Below are 21082 nucleotides of genomic sequence, written 5' to 3' on the forward strand. Positions count from 1 at the left end.
CAGTTGTAGAATTTTGGAACACGTATTGTGTTCGAGTATAATGACTTTTCTGGAGACAAGAAATCTACTCTGTAGGAATCAGCATGGGTTTCGAAAAAGACGATCGTGTGAAACCCAGCTCACGCTATTCGTCCACGAGACTCAGAGGGCCGTAGACACGGGTTCACAGGTAGATGCCGTGTTTCTTGACTTCCGCAAGGCGTTCGATACAGTTCCCCACAGTCGTTTAATGAACAAAGTAAGAGCATATGGATTATCAGACCAATTGTGTGATTGGATTGAGGAGTTCCTAGATAACAGGACACAGCATGTCATTCTCAATGGAGAAAAGTCTTCCGAAGTAAGAGTGATTTCAGGTGTGCCGCAGGGGAGTGTCATAGGACCGTTGCTATTCACAATATACATAAATGACCTTGTGGATGACATCGGACGTTCACTGAGGCTTTTTGCGGATGATGCTGTGGTGTATCGAGAGGTTGTAACAATGGAAAATTGTACTGTAATGCAGGGGGATCTGCAGCGAATTGACGCATGGTGAAGGGAATGGCAATTGAATCTCAATGTAGACAAGTGTAATGTGCTGCGAATACACACAAAGATAGATCCTTTATCATTTAGCTACAAAATAGCAGGTCAGCAACTGGAAGCAGTTAATACCATAAATTATCTGGGAGTACGCATTAGGAGTGATTTAAAATGGAATGATCATATAATGTTGATCGTCGGTAAAGCAGATGCCAGACTGAGATTCATTGGAAGAATCCTAAGGAAATGCAATCCGAAAACAAAGGAAGTAGGTTACAGTACGCTTGGTCGCCCACTGCTTGAATACTGCTCAGCAGTGTGGGATCCGTACCAGATAGGGTTGATAGAAGATATAGAGAAGATCCAACGGAGAGCAGCGCGCTTCGTTACAGGATCATTTAGTAATCGCGAAAGCGTTACGGATATGATAGATAAACTACAGTGGAAGACTCTGCAGGAGAGACGCTCAGTAGCTCGGTACGGGCTTTTGTCAAAGTTTCGAGAACATACCTTCACCGAAGAGTCAAGCAGTATATTGCTCCCTCCTACGTATATCTCGCGAAGAGACCATGAGGATAAAATCAGAGAGATTAGAGCCCACACAGAGGCATACCGACAATCCTTCTTTCCACGAACAATACGAGACTGGAATAGAAGGGAGAACCGCCACACACCGTCAGGTGGCTTGCGGAGTATGGATGTAGATGTAGATGTAGATGTACTGCATTACAGTGTCACGATCCATACTTTTTTTGTCTTTGACGTTACTGCTTTGGGCAGACACGACATGTACATAATACGTGTTTTATGAGTTAATTATTAAGACATCTAGTTATTCAACTGTTTATGCTGCTCACCATATTCGGTGTTATTAACACATACGTTCACCTATGTACTGTGTTTTCCTTTTATGTAAATCTTTGTTGTGTTTTAAATAAATGTAATATGTACGCAAAATTGCTAAGCGAGTCAGAGATCGATGGTCAAGTTGAACGGTAGACTCTCTGACAACGAGTGCGTGGACTGAGACGTGATTGTTGTTGCTAGCTCACTGAGGGAGATATGTGAACAAATAAACTTCTGACTTCTGTATAATATTCTGTGAGACTACCAAAGCAGCAGTTCCATGTGGATGAAATGTGTTTTGGACGTTCGAACGAAAACGAAAGACGATAGTGGCGGCTTTTAGCCAGCATGCAACCAGCAGAAACAGACATTCACCAAACCGATTGGAACATAATGGAAGTACTTGAGTATTTATGAATATGCTACACCGTCACTATCACCACCGCCATCTAACAGCAGACATCGCTGGAAGATATCGTTCAACACGCACAGCTAAGTGACTTTATACTTCGTACCTCACTGTAAGCAAAGACTTTCATTTTCTTTTTGAAGGATGTGCATACTTTCATTTTGTATGTACAGCAATATGTATCGTTGATTGAACTTTGTTGTGGTTGTACAAGTGTCACATATTTTCTTGTTGTTAAGAGCCACACACGATATCTTATTTGTCATTGTGTCTTCTTATGCTTTTTGAGGGATGTGTTCGTGCATGTGTATGTTTTGATAATGAAATGTATGTATCTTTGTGCTGCACTCTATGAAAGACGCGCGAGATGTAGCTTCCGCCACTACGACTTTTGGCATTCGGAAATCACAAAACCACAGGCTATATCTTACTAACAACTTCACACAGGGTGGGTAACTTGAACGTGGGATCCTGATTTCTGAAAATTGTCGCACTGCATTTTCTTGAAGGCGTGGATGAACTGATTGCTCCTTCACTCATATCTGGCGTTATTACGGTTTATGTGGGTTTACATCGTGAAAGTGGTTATATTGTTTACGTAATTTACATTTTTTGAGGTCGCTTCTTAATGCTGAACGTGACTTTTCAAATATATGAGACACAGATGAAGGTTTTACGCTTCTCAAATGGTTCATGCTATTTTATTAAGAATTTGGTGCGAATGTTTTGGCTCGTTTTCGTCAGCCTGGTCGAAATTTAATAAATTTACTGTGAAAAGTCGCATAGTGGCTGGATGTTATAGACAGTATCAGCTGTTACGGAAACTGGAATATTTCTTTCTATCGATATATATTCCAGTAACATTTTTTTGCTGCCAAACCAGCTTCACTTTGAAATTACGAGATTTCTAACAAATCTATTACTAACCCAAGTTTTTACGTTGTCTAATTACAGTTTTAAATAAGCATTCTGACAGCTGTTGTTGAGGGATACCTATCAAATCTACTTGGTTCTACCGTGAAGGCTATTTCATGTTGCCATTGTTCAATGTTTGGCGATCTTTTATTACTGTCTGGTAGTGAGCACAGTAATAGAATTCCAGCTGCTCCACTTCCTGTGCCACCCCAGTAAGCGCTGTAAACTATTTTCTGAGGTTGTTAGCAAAAATCTGGTTTGTCACATTCCAAAAATTGTTGATCTCGATGCATTATCTTGCGAGCAACAAAAAGAGGTTGAAGCTGCGTTTGTGCTTATATAAAAACATGTTTAATTTTCTGGACGTTACACTTTGAAGCTTTAAATGGATAACTGACAAGTAATTGAATAGTCTAATGAATACAGATTCTAATTGTAATGAAACAACATGAAAACTTGGCTTTGTAAATAGTTTTGTTTCCTAAATCTCGCAATTTGAAAATGTTACTGGAATATATACCGATTAGTTCACTGTCTAGAATACATTCATTAAACAAACATAGTATTCTGATGTTCACTAACGGTTAATTATTTACGATGTATTAGTATCGCAGGGTGCCCTTAACTAAGAGTGAGTAAAAAATTATATTAGTTCTCAAGTACCTCTCCCTGGGAGAGAAATGAATGGACGACGATTCACTAGAAATAACGGCTAGTTGTTTCGTCTGTTTTGTCTAGCCGTGATACATTCGTCTACCTCCGCTGGCTTTCTGCAACAGGCGATGGCAGAGTTTCAAAACAGTTTTTCTAGCATGCCATGTTCTCTGTGAGAATTCGTTGTCGATTCATACAAATGTAATCTTTTTGTATCACTTTAACCCACGAAACACTTGGAACTGGATGCAGTAATTTCCAGAAACAAGTGCCAGAGGGCTCGCTGGCACATGTGGAGGCTCTGCCATCTACCGGAGTGATGGAGAAGCAACTACAATCGCGGTCAAGCCTTTGCGAGTACGGATAATACCACGACCTGCAAAAAATAATGAATTATCGAGCCAACAAATATGTTGAACTAATTGCCGAGAGAAGAATTTTTCTCTCATGTGTTTGCTGTAGAGACAATTGTGTTTCTGGAGAGTAGCAAAATCATCATTACCAACTTGTGCGCAACGAAGTGGGGTGTTATATCCAACCAAATTGGTGGACAGTCAAATAAATAATTCCTTTGTATATGTTCACCGTACCTTGATATCAGTAGTTCACAATTCTGAGTCATCTAATATGTCACGGTATAAAAATACTGACATCATAATAACATTTTATCGAACAAACACACACACCCACACACACACACACACACACACACACACACACAGAGAGAGAGAGAGCGAGAGCATCTCTGATGAACTGAGAGAACCAAAAGATCTCACAACAAAGATATATATTTTTCCGTAGATGCTCAGCTGTCAATAGCGCAACCGTGAGTTTTCGGAAACTTTGAGACATAATGCCCCCCGTGATATTTTCTTGAAAGAAACAAACCTACGACATCTAGTACAACTTTTTACGCTCTATTAAATGAAATAACAAAAAAAGATTTTCTTAGCGATTTGCTTATCGATAATCTGAAACAAAATGCGCCGAGAAAACTGACGCTTTGACGCTCGAAAAGTATGTGAAGTTTGGATTTTTATATCTCCATAAAAAATTACTGGATACACCTCAAACCTTGCACATAATAACTTACTAGTACAAGGTCTTAGAATACAAAATTTCATCCTCCTAGTGCTCTCCAATAGCTTACAATGAGGGTAACGCTACAGCTTTTTCAAAAAACGCCAATAATGGCTGCTTCTGGTTCAGTTTTACAGAAAAAAAGTCTTCTGCAAACTGTTTTAAACCGTTTTCATTGAAAAGACGATGTTCTCAACCACCTAAAAAAACTATATTTTGTTTCGCAATGCGTGCATGTAAGGCGCTAAAAAACGACGACTAGGTGAAGCGAAGTCGTCCGAAAAAGAAAAAATAGACGATTGAAAAAAAGTAACGTTTATCTTTTAATATTTCAGGAAGTAACTGCGTGATAAACCTAAAACTTTGCAGATAACAACTTACTAATACAAGGTCTTAGAATATAAAATTTTATTCTCCTACTGTTTCCCAGTAGTTTGCAAACTGAGGGCAAAACGACGATTTTTCTAAATAAACCGCGAAAAATGGCTATATCTGACCCACATTTACTAGAATGAGTCTTCTGAAAACTCTTTTAAATTGTTCTCATGTTCGAAACACCTAAACAACTATATTTGGTTTTCCATTCCGAGCATATAAGGCCCTAAAAAACAACAAGCTGGAGGTGCATTGAATATGGGTCCATATTCTGCTGGTACTCACATTACATCTGACATATTTTATTATGTTCTACAATTGTTTTGTACTGTCTGGAGAAGGCAATATCAAATGTCTTGACGACTAGGAAGTGAAATAAAGCGCAATTAACTCGTAAAACTTCAAATAAGAATGTCTTTTGCCACGACTTATGGTGACGTATTTCAGTGTTTCTACTATAACTACAGAATCAAACTGGTAATAAGCTTCACCATCTAACTGCGTATTATATTACCAAGGCGGTGGAGATAATGACAGTAAAATTATTCAAACAGCTGAAACAGACATCGTATAAATAATTTACAGGTTTTACACCACTGTGACATTGTGTAAATTTTGATGAAGTTCATAGCAATCTTCCTATTTTTTGGAATGGATTCATATTATAGAGAATGATTAGTATGTCTTTTTATTGTGTAGTGTTACTGATGTGCTAGTTTAATTCTGATTTAAGGTATAGTGCACTGTGTGTTGCCATAGTTTGCAGTTAATGTGGACTATTAGTGTACACATGAGAAATTGCATAAATGTGTTGGTATGGTCCATGGTGACTTAACCACTTCCCGCCCCTTTTAAATGAGAAACTCAGCAGTCCTAGCTGTCCAACGGCAGGCACGGTTGATGTTCTTCACAGGTTCCTTAACCTGATAAGGGTTTCTTTACACACGATCCCAAACTGATAATATATTTTTATAAGCGTCAGAGGGCAAAGCTACAAGAGGTCTCTGTTAGGGTCCTAAGCTTATATTTGCTTCAGTATGCATGAATTTCTTACATATTTCCTTAATTAGCTGTGGAAGGTCATGAGGAAAACTCTACTGCAGGCCAGATGTTGTCACTGATGAGATTGCTTGGGAAGAAATTTTTATAAGACAAGAACCAAAAAATGACTCTTTTCAAATGTAATTACTTCAAATTATTAGTGCCTCAAAAAAGAGAAAAGTGTTCTTTATATTGAATGCCTTATTCCATTTAAGTTTCCATAAAAAGAAAAAACCAAAAGACTACTTACAAGCAATTTTTCTGACTCAAGTTCATTTCCTAGTCATCATGCATTTGATACTGTCTTCCACAAACAGTACTTAATTGTATAACGTGATAAAATATGTCAGATTTAATGTAAGTACCAGCGAAAATTGGCCCATTTTGAATAGACCTCCACATTGTCGTTCCATTTTAGGGCCCTATATGCTTGCTTTGGAAAACCAAACGTAGTTTTTTAGGTGTTTTAGAACATGGCATTTGTAATGTAAACGATTTAAGAGAGATTTCAGAAGACTCTTATTTGAAAAAGTCGATCAAAAATAGCTAATTTTGGCAGTATTAAAAAAATCGTCAACTTTGCACACAATTGGTAAATTAATGGAAAGCAGTAGGAGAATAAAATTTTATATTCTAAGACCTTGTAATGGTATGTTAGTATTCGCAAAGTTTCATGTTTATCCCGTAGTCACTTTCGTGGATATAAAAAGATTAACTTCACATTTTTTGAAGGGTCTGTAATTTTTTTTTAACCGACTTAATTTTACGTGTTGTTTATTACCGCTTTATATGCTTGAATTGCAAAACCGAATACAGCTTTTTAGGTGTTTTAGAACACAATCTTTCTAATGTAAACAATTTAAAAGAGTTTTCAGAAGGTTCTTCCTGTAACAGTGGGCCACAAATAACCATTTTGGCGTTTTTTTATATAAAAATCGTCAGTATGTAAACTATTGAAAAACAGTAGGAGAATGAAATTTTATTTTCTAAGACCATATATTGTGAGTTATTATGTGCGAAGTTTTAGATGTATCCTGCAGTTACCCTCAGAATATAAAAAGCTATATTTTTTCAAGCGTCAATTTTTTCGGACGATTTCGCTTCACCATATTGTTGTTTTTTGGAGCCTTGCTCGCATTGCAAAGCCAAATATAGCTTTTCAAGTAGTTTAGAACAAGGTGTTTCCAGTGAAAACTATTTGAAACAGTTTGAGGAAGACTCTTTTCTCTAAAAGTGAGCCAAAAGCACCCGTCTTATGCGTCTTTTTGAAAAAACTTCGAATTTGCCCTCTATTTGTAAACTATTTGGAAGCAGTAGGAGAATGAAATTTTGTATTCTAAGACCTTGTATTAGCAAGTTATTACGTGTAAGGTTTCAGGTGTGTTTGCAATTACTTCCGGAGATATAAAAAGCTATACTTCACAGATTTTCGAGCGTCAATTTTTTCGGACGATTTACCTTTTAATTGTCCATAGGCAAATCGCTTAGGAATTTTTTTCTTTCATTGTTTTGCTTAAGAAAGGGCAAAAATTGTATAAGATGTCCAAGTATCACCGGAGATGTTATAGCTCAAAGTTGCCGAAGGCACGGGTACACTGTCTATAGTTGCGCTATGGAGTCAAACAAATGACAGTACCTGCGGAAGTATTGAAATAACGATTTTGAAACTTTAACAATGTTCTTTGGGAACACATGTGAATATTCGGACTAAATTTCAGCAACATCCGTGATGTCCACGCGGGAACTCTTTCCGAAATTACACCACTTGGCGTAGAAAGGCCCAAAAGTTACTGTTTCTAGAGCTAACTTTATAGTTATTGGAAGACGATTTATTTAAATCAAAACAAGAGAGGGTCTATACAGATACAGTGACACCCCACATGCTATACTCTGCCTATCTGAGGTTTGTTTCATGCCTGAGATACAGTCTGTCAACGAGCCCTTGTTTAGCTCTGTAAGCACTTATTTTTAGGGTTCTGTACCTCCATCGATACAAATGTAACCCTTACAGGATCACTCTGTTTTCCGTCTGTCTGTCTGTTAAAAACCCTTTTGCTCAGGGACGAGTGGGCGTATCAAATAGAAATTTACGCCACGTACTAAGAGCTATAGTCCCATGGCTCTGTAGTAAATGTAAGTTTTCAAGTTAGTTCAATCAAAAGATACGGCCATTTATATAACATATTTTGATACTCATCAAAGCCCCTAGGATATTTTCCGTCGACCTAGAGTCATGAAATTTGACAAGCTGCAAGTTTTCACACTGAAAGTAAAGGAAAAAATCCTAAAACTGTTAATCTGCAAGCATATCACACGTAAAAATCTTTTATGTCATTTGTTATCAGACTTCAAGCATAAAATTAAAACATTCTCGAAAGTCTTGGAATATCTGGGACCGATATCTTGCCAGTATCAGTGGGGATAACAGACAAAAATAGTCGAGACAATAGATTCCGTGAATCGATGAAATGTCTATATACATAAATAAGTTTGTACGGAGCCCTCAGAGCGCGAATCCTACTAGAACCTTTTTTTATTACATTGCTTTTTGTGTGCCGAATCCTTTACGACAGCCAAACAGTGAACTTGTGAAAAGTGCCGCTCAGTTGAGATGAGTCAGTATTCTATCATCGGCTACATTCTCGAATACTTTTGAAAGAGTGATTAGTGATAATTTGGTAATCTCCAGTTTCATAGATGGGTGTCACTACAAAATATTTAAGTCTGTTAGGAAATATGCCCTCAAAAGGCCTAAGGAATAGTTGGAAATCACTGGGATATTTGGGATACTGCTTTGGTCGGACGGCATGGTTCTGGCAGTGAGCCTTGCTAGTAGCTGCAGTCTTACTGACTGGTTTGATGCGGCCTGCCACGAGTTCCTCTCCTGCGCTAACCTCCTCACGTAGTCTCAGAGCAGCACCTGCACCCACGTCCTCAATGATTTGTTGGATGTATTCCAATCTCTGTCTCCTCCTAAAGTTTTTATATTCTACAGCTTCCTCTAGTACCTCAGAGGTCATTCCCTGATGTCTCAACAAATGTCAGAGTCAGTGCTTTCCATACGTTTTTTTCTTCCTCGATTCTGCGAAGTATCTCCTCATTTCTTATCTTGCCAGTCCATTTAATTTCCAACATTCAGCTGTAGCACGAAATCTCTACCACTTACCAAAAGCATTCAGATGCAAACTTATTAGGTTTTAAACAGGAAGGAAGTATTAATTAAACCTGTTCTGTTAGGGTCTGTCATTTTCAATAAAAGGTAATTACATTGTAAGAGGTCCATGACTAAGGAATTTGTTGCTAGCACACTCGAGCAGATGTAATTTCGATGTATTGCCCACGCGCTGCCCGCAATATGTAACTATAAGAGAATCTCAGACCAGAGAGCAGTGTTGACTGCATGCAGTAGGAACTGAGTGTCAGTAGGAGTAAGTAGTAGCTAGCAGTCGTGTGTATGGAGTTGGCTGGGCCGGTCGTGGGGAGCGATGGCGGTGCCTGAGCGTTGTATAAGGTAAAAGCAGCCTCGCGCATATGTACAGTCGTGCTCAAAAGTATCCGAACGACCTGAATTGCATTTCGCCTGATTCGCATGCAACCGGCATAACGCGGTTGTCTAGCAGGTCCTCTAATCGCTCCTTGGTACAGTCGTTTGACTATTGAAATTGGTTCAAACATGTCACCACTAGAAAACACTGCTCTGTATCGCAGTCAACACAAGATGTATAGTAGTACCACGATGCTACAAATATCAGGGAACACCTTATCACAGATGAGACTGTCCTTAACGCTTGTAAGCTCACATTTGTTACAATAAATGACATATCTGAAATGTTACCACTCTCATTATTACGTCAGATAGGTAATGCACGTAGTAAGTTCGTCGTATTCATGATTTCCTCTTCAAAGTAACATACAATACTTATTACTTAACACAAAATAACATTAAAAATTTAAGTTATCTACGAGCAGCTAGTTGAGAATATGTATGAACTTCAAATGTCACGACGAACCGTCTCGTTCTGCATATGGATTCAAACCCAGGTCAGGCAGACTAAGCAAAGATTTCGTGACTGACGCAAACTAACAGTCATTCCTGATTAGGCATACAGAGAGTGATATACCTCGATTTTAGACAGTATCAGTTAGCAAATATCAACTTTAAATTACATAACGCAAACATTTTTAACGGACGCGAATTCCTACCCAGCATCCCTGTTAACGAACTACGAGAGATGTTAAATATTGCTTCTTCACAAGTAACTTACATGAAGGGCCGTGAGGCAAAGCTTTGTGTTGGATAGGGATTCGAACCCAGAACCTAACCGGATTGATATTGCAGCACAACCAACTGTGACATATCGGATTTTCTCGGCAGTAGATAGATGTTTTAACTGAAATGACGAGACGAAACATTAATTTTTTCCTCCCAGGACTCCAATCCGGCACCTATCGCTGTTATATTCTAGAGAAAACGAACGTTAAATATGGGTTTGTTGCACCAGCAGCGACATGTGAGCATGTTTGAACTAGAAATAATATGACGAAGAGTTCAGTGCTGTCTGGGAATAGAGCTCCACAGATATCGTTGTTGACTACACACACAGACACGTCAGCTACCGAATTTTTCTCCACCAGCAGCTCGGAATAACATCTTGAACTTACAGTGAACTCGCAAATAGTTCTGTGTCCCACTGGGAGTCAAAAACGTCAGATATCGTTAGAGTTGACAACGAATGAAACATTAAAAATTAAAATTATTATCCACCAGCAGTTAGGTGATCTCATGCGAGAGCTTGATAATACATAATGAAATCTTTAGTGCTGGGCCAAGATTCGAACCCATTCACGCGTAATATGTGGAGATGTTGAGAAATCTGCAGTTTTGAACAAACAACAAATTGTAGCCGAACTGTATTGTCACGAAGGGATCAAATTCCGCGTTAAGGGCGGTCTGAGTTGCATTCTCAGTTCAGAACCAATTTTATCGACATACAGAAGCTCAGGTAAAAGATGGAATAAGTGTCCTGTGACCCTACATAGCGTTTGTTTCGTCACTAGAAATAAATAACTAGTATAATAAAGGTTGCTGGTGGTAGAGTTTCTACATGTCGCCACTCCAGACTTTATTGTGGTTCAACCTGACGTCTACTTGGCAGAGAAGGAATTTCATCTTTAATGTGAATTTCAAACCACACTGCCATTATATCTTCTTCACTTGTTGTATCCAGAAGATAATGGAATCTTTCTCTCCCTATCTAAAATTATTGACAGGAGTGGGAATCGAACCCAGACCATAGGTATAAGAACCTATCATCAGTCCAACAAACCACCAAATCCTCTTTTCCATGACTCATTTTTCTATCGTAACACAGTTGCGCCACACTGGATGAGAATTCTGACACACAGGCTCCCTGTAGTAAATTGCAGCATGTTCAGTAAGTTCATATACTTGGTTTGACGGAATCACTATGATCTAGCTGCTTCGGCTACCCAGTGCATACATTCGACTCTATTTTGTAATGACCGAAATAAAATCACGTAACTGCCATCTACACAGAACTGCCAACAGTGTAGGATGCAGAAATTTAAATATGAAGTGTTCCCTTCCACTTGAGCTGTTCTATCTGTTTGTAAAAAACGTCGTGCAGCACAAAAGAAAAGCTGTAACTGTTTCTCTCAGAAGTCTAGAACCGGCCATTTGCATTATCTCGCAGCGCTGTGGTATGCTGAAGTTCTGGAGGACTTGTTGTTCAGCTCTAGAACCATTGTAGCTATGTGTCAGCTACTAGTGTAATGGTAATTGTCATGCACCTTAGATGAGACGTCGCGAGTTCGAATACATTTAGGCCTAGTGCAAAACTTTTTAAAACTCAATTCTGCTGTCTACTGAAGTTACGAATCTAATGGAACTTTGAACATAATTCCCTTCACTTCTCAACCCAAAATAGTCGCATGTGGGAAAAGGGCTAACTTCTGTGACATTTTGTACTTTTCAGGTTTAATAGACAGCCAGGCAGCAGATGCATCTCGAAGCTTTTGTATTATGTATGGGGAGAGCGCATCGTGCCCAAATACGTCAGAAAAGTATTTTCTACATTAGCTGTCGTGTGGTAGTGGCATTTTATTCTTCTTCAAACATTGTTTGCAGCTTTAACTCAGAACAAGTTTTCTACATGCACGTAATCAATAAACTGCATGTGCATCGTCAGACTGTTATAGATAACATCAGAGAATTCGCATATATCGTTGATGATTAATTTCGCTCTCATGTTTACTATTGTTTCAGCAACGCTAAAGGAAACCTTACGAAAATTGTGCACTGTATTATAGGAAATGAAATAAAACTACCAACAATAACCTTACGACGAAAGTCTGTTTTAATAAAACTGAGTATCTGTACACAAGCATGCCTCTATCGAAACGAATTAGTAAAATACTACTCACTTAGATTTTGATTGGTTCTGTGTTTAATTGGTATGCTGTGTCATACTCAAGATATATGCAAATGTGGCATTTCATAAATATAGTTATGGATTTCTAGAAACCCAAAATTAGCTTGTCAGCAGCGGGAAGAGGCGTTACCTCTTGTGCGGCATTGTAAGTTTTCCACCATTGCACTATGAGCCGAAAGTATTTTCTTGCGATTTCGTTATTGGTGTTTGATCTGACTACTTGTAGCTCTTTCACAGAAGGGGTAAAAACGTTGAAGTCAGTGAGACTGAAACTGCGAACCAAAACAGATGCTTCTTCACAGGTCAGCACGTTACCACAGAGCTGACGAAGACGAATGTGTCTGAGTTTCCTCTTACGAGGCCAATAGTGGCTAGAACTCATAAACCGCTATTTAAAGGACGAGATTAGTTGCAATTTCCACCTGAAACGACTTTCCTGGGCTGATAACAGTAAGTCTACAATCTTTTGTTACACCTCAAGCGATAATAACTGAGATTACTCAATGGAAATGACAGCTAAAATCAGGTGAACTTTGAGGCTTAATTCCGTGCACACAAGGAAGTAACTCGTCGATCACAGAGTTGCCAAACATACGTTGCCCTGTTGCCAAATCTCAGTTACAGTACCAGCAGGAAGAAGACGAACCGATGTGATCCTACAGCGGGCTGGGAAGTGAAAATAGCTGGTGTCTCCAAGTCGCAGCTGCCACGGCCTGGAATACGTAATGCGTCTGATTCGCATTTCTGTAACTAGGTTTAGGGACTGGAGCGTAGTTACTAATAATACTCAGAATTGACTGCAAACCAAGCATCATAAATCAGTAACTCTCATAGTTGTTTTTATATTTCTTTCGTAAACGTACTCAAAACTAAGAAACTCATTCACAGGCGTTTTCGTGCCTCGCGGATAGTCGAGCACAAAAACAAATAAAAAAAGAATGTCTGTGTGTGTGTGTGTGTGTGTGTGTGTGTGTGTGTGTGTGTGTGACAGAGAGAGAGAGAGAGAGAGAGAGAGAGAGAAAAATAAAAAAAAATGAGAGAGAGAGAGTGTGTGTGTAAAACATTGTTAAAGAAATTGAATCATGGTATGTAAAGAAATCTTTCATTTACAATGACACGTTCCACATCATTACGAAATGTCGTATTCATGATCTATGGAACAAGAATTTATCTAATCTAATCTAATAACATCATTTGATGACTAGCCATGAAGAGTCATGAATTACCGAAATTTTTGCCAATACCAGTAACCAAATCTAAACTTGAAAATAAAAGACGACAATTTTTGTAATAAACTGGGACTCCTATCAAGACCCTTTCATCCCTGTTAGCTAACCATGAAAGACGTCTGCTATACCTCCATTCTGAAGTAACAAAGTGTGCATGCATTTAAAGATGAAGTGCATGATGTGAAGTTCTGTGACGGAGATACGAACCCAACACGTAATTGGATTGTTAACTAAGAAAAATCAAATGCTACGTATCAGTTTTTCTTACGAGCTGCTAGGTGTTTGAATCTAAAATAAGGATACAAACTTTTGTGCCTAAGCGACAATCGAACTGCACACCTACCGTTCATCCAAGAATATAGCTTAAGTATCAGTTGCTTACTCACCAACAGTAAGATGTGAGCGTGTTTGACCAGAAATAACGACACCTATTGCGATTGTTGGCAACACATGAACAGACATTAAAAATGCACGTTAATTTTTACTAGCAGGTGGGTGTGCACTTGATAGGGCTTGAAATGAAATTATGAATATCTTTGTACTGGGTCCTATGGAGGAGACCTAGAGAAGATTGCAGTCTTGGGAAAAGGAACGAAATGATTCAATTATACTGTTCTGAGGGATTCAGATCCTCGAAAGAGGAGATACGAACTCGAATCACAGTCCAGCACCAAATATTTCAACTTCTCTAGTTCAATCAAGTACAAGTAAAGTAAGAGACCTGTTCCTTTAAATGGCGATCTTTTCATCAAATAAAATAAAATTTTCTAACGCAAGTAAGTTTACTGGCGACTGTGCTCCTGTTTGCCATGACATATATGAATGTAATGTGTCACTCGAAAACTCGCTGGTTATCACTGTTTTCAGCAGTTGAAAGAGTAATCCGCCTGTTTGAACAGTTAAAAGATTTTTTCCTAAATGAAGACAAAGCCCCCAAAATATTGGTTCAGCTTTTCAGTAACCCTTTAAGTGAAGCCTACTTATGGTCATGGGTGGCTGGAATTCGAGAGTAGGAAAAGGGAGAGAAGGAAACATAGTGGGTGAATATCGATTAGGGAAGAGAAATGAAAGAGGAAGCCGTCTGGTAGAATTTTGCACAGAGCATAACTTAATCATAGCTAACACTTGGTTCAAGAATCATAAAAGAAGGTTGTATACATGAAGATTCCTGGAGATAGTAGAAGGTATCAGATAGATTATATAATGGTAAGACAGAGATTTAGGAACCAGGTTTTAAATTGTAAGACATTTCCAGGGGCAGATTTGGACTCTGATCACAATCTATCGGTTATGAACTGTAGATTAAAACTGAAGAAACTGCAAAAAGGTGGGAAGTTAAGGAGATGGGACCTGGATAAACTGACTAAACCTGAGGTAGTACAGAGTTTCAGGGAGAGCATAAGGGAACAATTGACAGGAAGGGGGGAAACAAATACAGTAGAAGAAGAATGGGTAGCTCTGAGGGATGAAGTGGTGAAGGCAGCAGAGGATCAAGTAGGTAAAGAGACGAGGGCTAGTAGAAATCCTTGGGTAACAGAAGAAATATTGAATTTAATTGATGAAAGGAGAAAATATAAAAACGCAGTAAACGAAGCAGGCAAAAGGGAATATAAACGTCTGAAAAATGAGATCGACAGGAAGTGCAAAATGGCTACGCAGGGATGGCTAGAGGACAAATGTAAGGATGTAGAGGTTTATCCCACTAGGTAAGATAGATACAGCCTACAGGAAAATTAAAGAGACCTTCAGAGAAAAGAGAGCCACTTCTAGGAATATCAAGAACTCAGATGGAAACCCAGTTCTAAGCAAAGAAGGGAAAGTGGAAGGAGTATATAGAGGGTCTATACAAGGGCGATGTACTTGAAGACAATATTATGGAAATGGAAGAGGATGTAGATGAAGACGAAATGGGAGATATGATACTGCGTGAAGAGTTTGACAGAGCATTGAAAGACCTGAGTCGAAACAAGGCCCCCTGAGTAGACAACATTCCATTAGAACTACTGACGGCCTTGGGAGAGCCAGTCCTGACAAAACTCTACCATCTGGTGAGCAAGATGTATGAGACAGGCGAAATACCCTCAGACTTCAAGAAGAATATAATAATTCCAATCCCAAAGCAACCAGGTGTTGACAGATGTGAAAATTACCGAACTATCAGTTTAATAAGTCACAGCTGCAAAATACTAACGCGAATTCTTCACAGACGAATGGAAAAACTGGTAGAAGCCGACATCGGGGAAGATAAGTTTGGATTCCGTAGAAATATTGGAACACGTGAGGCAATACTGACCTTACGACTTATCTTAGAAGAAAGATTAAGGAAAGGCAAATCTACGTTTTTAGCACTTGGAGACTTAGAGGAAGCTTTTGACAATGTTGACTGGAATACTCTCTTTCAAACTCTGAAGGTGGCAAGGGTAAAATACAGGGAGCGAAAGGCTATTTACCATTTGTACAGAAACCAGATGGCAGTTATAAGAGTCGAGGGGCATGAAAGGGAAGCAGCGGTTGGGAAGGGAGTGAGACAGGGTTGTAGCCTCTCCCCGATGTTATTCAATCTGTATATTGAGCAAGCAGTAAAGGAAACAAAAGAAAAATTCGGAGTAGGTATTAAAGTCCATGGAAAAGAAATAAAAACGTGGAGGTTCGCCGATGACATTGTAATTCTGCCAGAGACAGCAAAGGACTTGGAAGAGCAGTTGAACGGAATGGACAGTGTCTTGAAAGGAGGATATAAGATGAACGTCAACAAAAGCAAAACGAGGATAATGGAATGTAGTCGCATTAAGTCGGGTGATGCTGAGGGAATTAGATTAGGAAATGAGACACTTAAAGTAGTAAAGCAGTTTTCCTATTGGGGAAGAAAATAACTGATGGTGGTCGAAGTAGAGAGGATATAAAATGCAGACTGGCAATGGCAGGGAAAGCGTTTCTGAAGAAGAGAAATTTGTTAATATCGAGTATAGATTTAAGTGTCAGGAAGTCGTTTCCGAAAGTATTTGTATGGAGTGTAGCCATGTATGGAAGTGAAACATGGACGATAAATAGTTTGGACAAGAAGAGAATAGAAGCTTTCGAAATGTGGTGCTACAGAAGAATGCTGAAGATTAGATGGGTAGATCACATAACTAATGAGGAGGTATTGAATAGAATTGGGGAGAAGAGGAGTTTGTGGCACAACTTGACAAGAAGAAGGGACCGGTTGGTAGGACATGTTCTGAGGCATCAAGGGATCACAAATTTAGCATTGGAGGGCAGCGTGGAGGGTAAAAATCGTAGAGGGAGACCAAGAGATGAATACACCAAGCAGATTCAGAAGGATGTAGGTTGCAGTAAGTACTGGGAGATGAAGAAGCTTGCACAGGATAGAGTAGCATTGAGAGCTGCATCAAACCAGTCTCAGGACTGAAGACAACAACAACTTATGGTTCATTCACAGTCAGCTTAGCACTTTGCAGCATGGGATAAAGGAAATTGAGGAAAGCACGAAAAGTGTGATAGAGGTAAATGATGTTTTGAAAAATACTCTGGAAACTGTTACTGAGAGGAGAAAACAGCAGTTCATTTCTTTTAATGTTAAATCTGTTCTTAAAAGAGCAGAAGTATCAGAAGCAGCGGAAAGGAGTTTTAGAGAAGAAGTTAACAAGTTTTATGACACTTGTGTAGAATATCTCAGCAACTGGAGCGCCTCATATTTACCCTCATCGCCGGTGTTTGATAGGATCTTATTGAAGAGAGTGCGAAAATGAGAAAGTGTTGAAGAGACAGTTTCTTGTTTGAAGAGTAAAGAGATTGAAATCGATGATTCCATAGCCGGCCGAAGTGGCCGTGCGGTTAAAGGCGCTGCAGTCTGGAACCGCAAGACCGCTACGGTCGCAGGTTCGAATCCTGCCTCGGGCATGGATGTTTGTGATGTCCTTAGGTTAGTTCGGCTTAACTAGTTCTAAGTTCTAGGGGACTAATGACCTCAGCAGTTGCGTCCCATAGTGCTCAGAGCTATTTGAACCATTTTTGATGATTCCATTCTCTTTGATCAGTTCAGCATACTGACAAATTTTGTTGAAGAAAGTCTTCACAAGTGGAATGAGGAAAAAAAAAACATTGGAATGTCATGAGAAGTGGGTGTTTTTTTTAAAAAGCTGTGACTGTCTTCTGGATTACTCTGAGTTGGTAATAATTGCAAGGTATTTATTTGCAATCCCAGCCCATAATGCCAATGTGGAAAGAATATTTTCGTTCATGAATATCCAGTGGACTGATGAAAGAAACAGAATGGAGGTGGACTCTCTTGAAGCAATCCTGCAGGTCCTGTACAACTAAAAAATGGATTGTGCTGAGTTTTATCACTGTGTCTCAAAGAACAAAGACATCATCAAGAAGGCTGGAGGCAGTAAAAAATACCCTTTTCTCCAAGGACAGTCAATTCTATCTACAAGTGCTCAGTAATATTAAAGCTCATATTAATATTAATTGATTAAAAGTTGAATGGCTGTAAAATTTTGTAAAATCGTAATACATTTCTTTATTACTTTATACGTTTATTAAATGTCATTAATTATACAGATAATCTAGATTATATCAATCTTTTGTATCCTCTTATTAGTTATAATAATCGGGTTAACAAAATGTATCAACAAAACATTAATATTTAAAATTAAGAAACCTGGGTACATGTGGAATGAGGTGTCCATTGGCACCCGGGTGAATGTGTCCTGGTTTTCACCGAAAATAATTTGGTCACCCTAATCTAGTACCATACGTTAGTATATAATGTTCACCGAAAATTCCCTAATGCAGCGGAAAAGCCTCAAACAGTTCGGTCAGCCCGTGGGAATAGCACTCGGCGTACTAGTGAAACCTAAAGCGTAACGCCGGACTGTTTCAGATACAATGTGTTCTATCAAATGGGACACAAGCCCTTCTCGGAAACCAGTGTGACAGTACGTGGGTAGGCTGCGATCGTCGCGTGATACTACAGCCTCTTTCTAAGACAAAAAAATGGTTCAATTGGCTCTCAGCACTATGGGACTTATAAGTAAGCTGTTTGGGTTTTTATGTTGGTAACGCCACGTAGCGCTCTGTATGAAAATCATTGTGCAGTGTGCAGTCTGAGGCTGGTCGGCATTGTTGCAATATTCCCCATTGCAGTGTTGGGCAGTTGGATGTGAACAGCGCGTAGCATTGCGCAGTTGGAGGTGAGACGCCAGCAGTGGTGGATGTGGGGAGAGAGATGGCTGAGTTTTGAGAGTGGATGATCTGGACGTGTGTCCATCAGAGAGAGTAAATTTGTAATGCTAGATGTCATGAACTGTTATATATATTATGACTTTTGAACACTACTAAGGTAAATACATTGTTTGTCTCTATCAAAATCCTTCATTTGCTGACTATCCCTATCAGTAGTTAGTGCCTTCAGTAGTTTGAATCTTTTACTTAGCTGGCAGTAGTGGCGCTCGCTGTATTGCAGTAGTTCGAGTAACGAAGATTTTTGTGAGGTAAGTGATTCATGAAAGGTATAGGTTATTTATTGTTAGTCAGGGCTATTCTTTTTGTAGGGATTTTTGAAAGTCAGATTACGTTGCGCTAAAAATATTGTGTGTCAGTTTAAGCACAGTAATTCATTATTTTTTCTAAGGGGACGTTTCAGACTTAACTTCTACGGTCATCAGTCCCCTAGAACTTAGAACTACTTAAACCTAACTAACCTAAGGACATCACACACATCCATGCCCGAGGCAAGATTCGAACCTGCGACCGTAGCGGTTCCAGACTGTAGCGCCTAGAACCGCTCGGCCACCGCGACCGGCGTGTAACAAGTGTCTGTACTAAACACGTAGGTATAAGCCCACGAAAAGACAAAAAGTTATTAGCAAATATAATATTCGAGGGCTGGGAAAAATGGCCGATGGAGTTAGAGTAGTGGTTGCAGATCGCGACCGACGCAGAAGGGAGGGAAAATCTGTGCAGCGCCAGTGCGGTCCGCCGGTGCAAGGCGGGCGGACGGCTGAGCGGCTGCGGGTTAAACGCCGGCCATCGATCACCGGCGGTGACTCTGCAGAGGGCGGCGGGCGTCGCGGCAGACAATGAGGCGTTATCAGGTGGGGGGCAGACAATGGCGTCTTCACTCCCGCCGCCTCCCCCTCGCGCCTCCGATAAGGGCCTGGCCGCCTCCTACAAATGGGCCTCGCTTTCATCACCTCCTCCGCCTAGTAAACCTGTTCGCTCTATGTCGTCGCAGTAGGGTTCCGATTAGGGAACGCCTCGCGTCCGCGATAAACATTTGATACACCGAACTACATCTACATCTATACTCCACGAGTCACCTTTCTGTGTGCGGCGGAAGGTACCTCTGGGGCCCATCTTTCAAAAGGCTAAGCCTTCCTGTGCACCACAGCTTTCTCTCTTCAGCAGTCCTCGTCATCCCCACGTATGAAGTACATACCATCTCACAGATCATATTTTTTAATCAGGATTTTCCCAGTCGTCCATTCGTAATCTTCCCTAAGATCTTGCCTTCTAAAATGTCTTGTAGCAGAATATCGCATCTCATTATGTGTCCAATAAGCTTTGCTTTGCGTTGGCCTGTAAATTTTAGTACTTGTTTCTTCTCTGCTATTTCCTCTAGAACGTCTCATTTGTTTTTCTATCAGCCCAGCTTGTTCTCGTAATTCTCCTCTAGAACCACATTTCCGCAGCTGCGAGGCGAGCTCTTTCCTTATTTGCTTATTCGTAGAAATAAGGAATGCCACCAGCCGTATAAATATTAATACAATACACTGTATTAATTACGCGACCAGATTCGTCACTGCTTTAGTGTCATCTTCAGAAATCATAAGACATATAAGGTAATAGTGCACAAATGTTGACGATATTGTTATCACAAAGTAAGGAACCTTCAAATGGCTGTTTGGAAACATTAAACCACGTTTATGAAATGTATGAAATGATACCTGTAGTTATGTACATACTACATGTACGAATACAAGCTACTGTGTAGATGCTGACTGGTATTGTTGAAACACAACAGATATAATACACTGAAACAACGAAAGGTATAGAATATTACATCACACGTATGAACAAATAGAAGATACGTAATAATTCCTGTTATATAGTATATATACAATTCCAAATGAATTATTCATTTAGTTATGTTACTTATTTGCTTGGTTAGTTAATATTACAACTTGAAAATAGAATACTGCTACTAAAGTACCGAGGCAAAAGTATGGCATTTGAATGTTATTATTATTAAGGTGAATTATATATTAGTAAAAGACCACGTCTGTACACATGGCCTTGTCTCATTAAAAGCTCTGTTTACTTCCAGGTTTCACATCTCTATGTCAGAACACCCCAAATGGAGCTCTTTACACATCTTTTCTTAGTGTAGAAAATGATGTGCATGTTCTGTAGAAGGTTTTTCTTATTTTGGAAGGAATTCAGGCCAATGTTATTCTTCTTTGATTTCCTTCAGTCATCTATTGTTTTCCTCCACACTGCTACCGACATAGCTAAATTCTGTTACATCCTCAAGTTGCTCAATAGCCACA

General features: G+C 39.4%; 1 protein-coding gene across 2 annotated transcripts in view; it reads right to left on the minus strand.

Moving 5' to 3' along the window:
- Positions 1–21082, minus strand: part of LOC126412375 (semaphorin-2A-like) — a 1156194-nt gene that overhangs the window by 269907 nt on the left and 865205 nt on the right. The gene's annotated exons all lie outside the window — the stretch shown is intronic.

The sequence above is a fragment of the Schistocerca serialis genome, chromosome 7 (genome assembly GCF_023864345.2).
Source record: "Schistocerca serialis cubense isolate TAMUIC-IGC-003099 chromosome 7, iqSchSeri2.2, whole genome shotgun sequence".
In the NCBI taxonomy this organism is placed as follows: Eukaryota; Metazoa; Arthropoda; class Insecta; order Orthoptera; family Acrididae; genus Schistocerca; species Schistocerca serialis.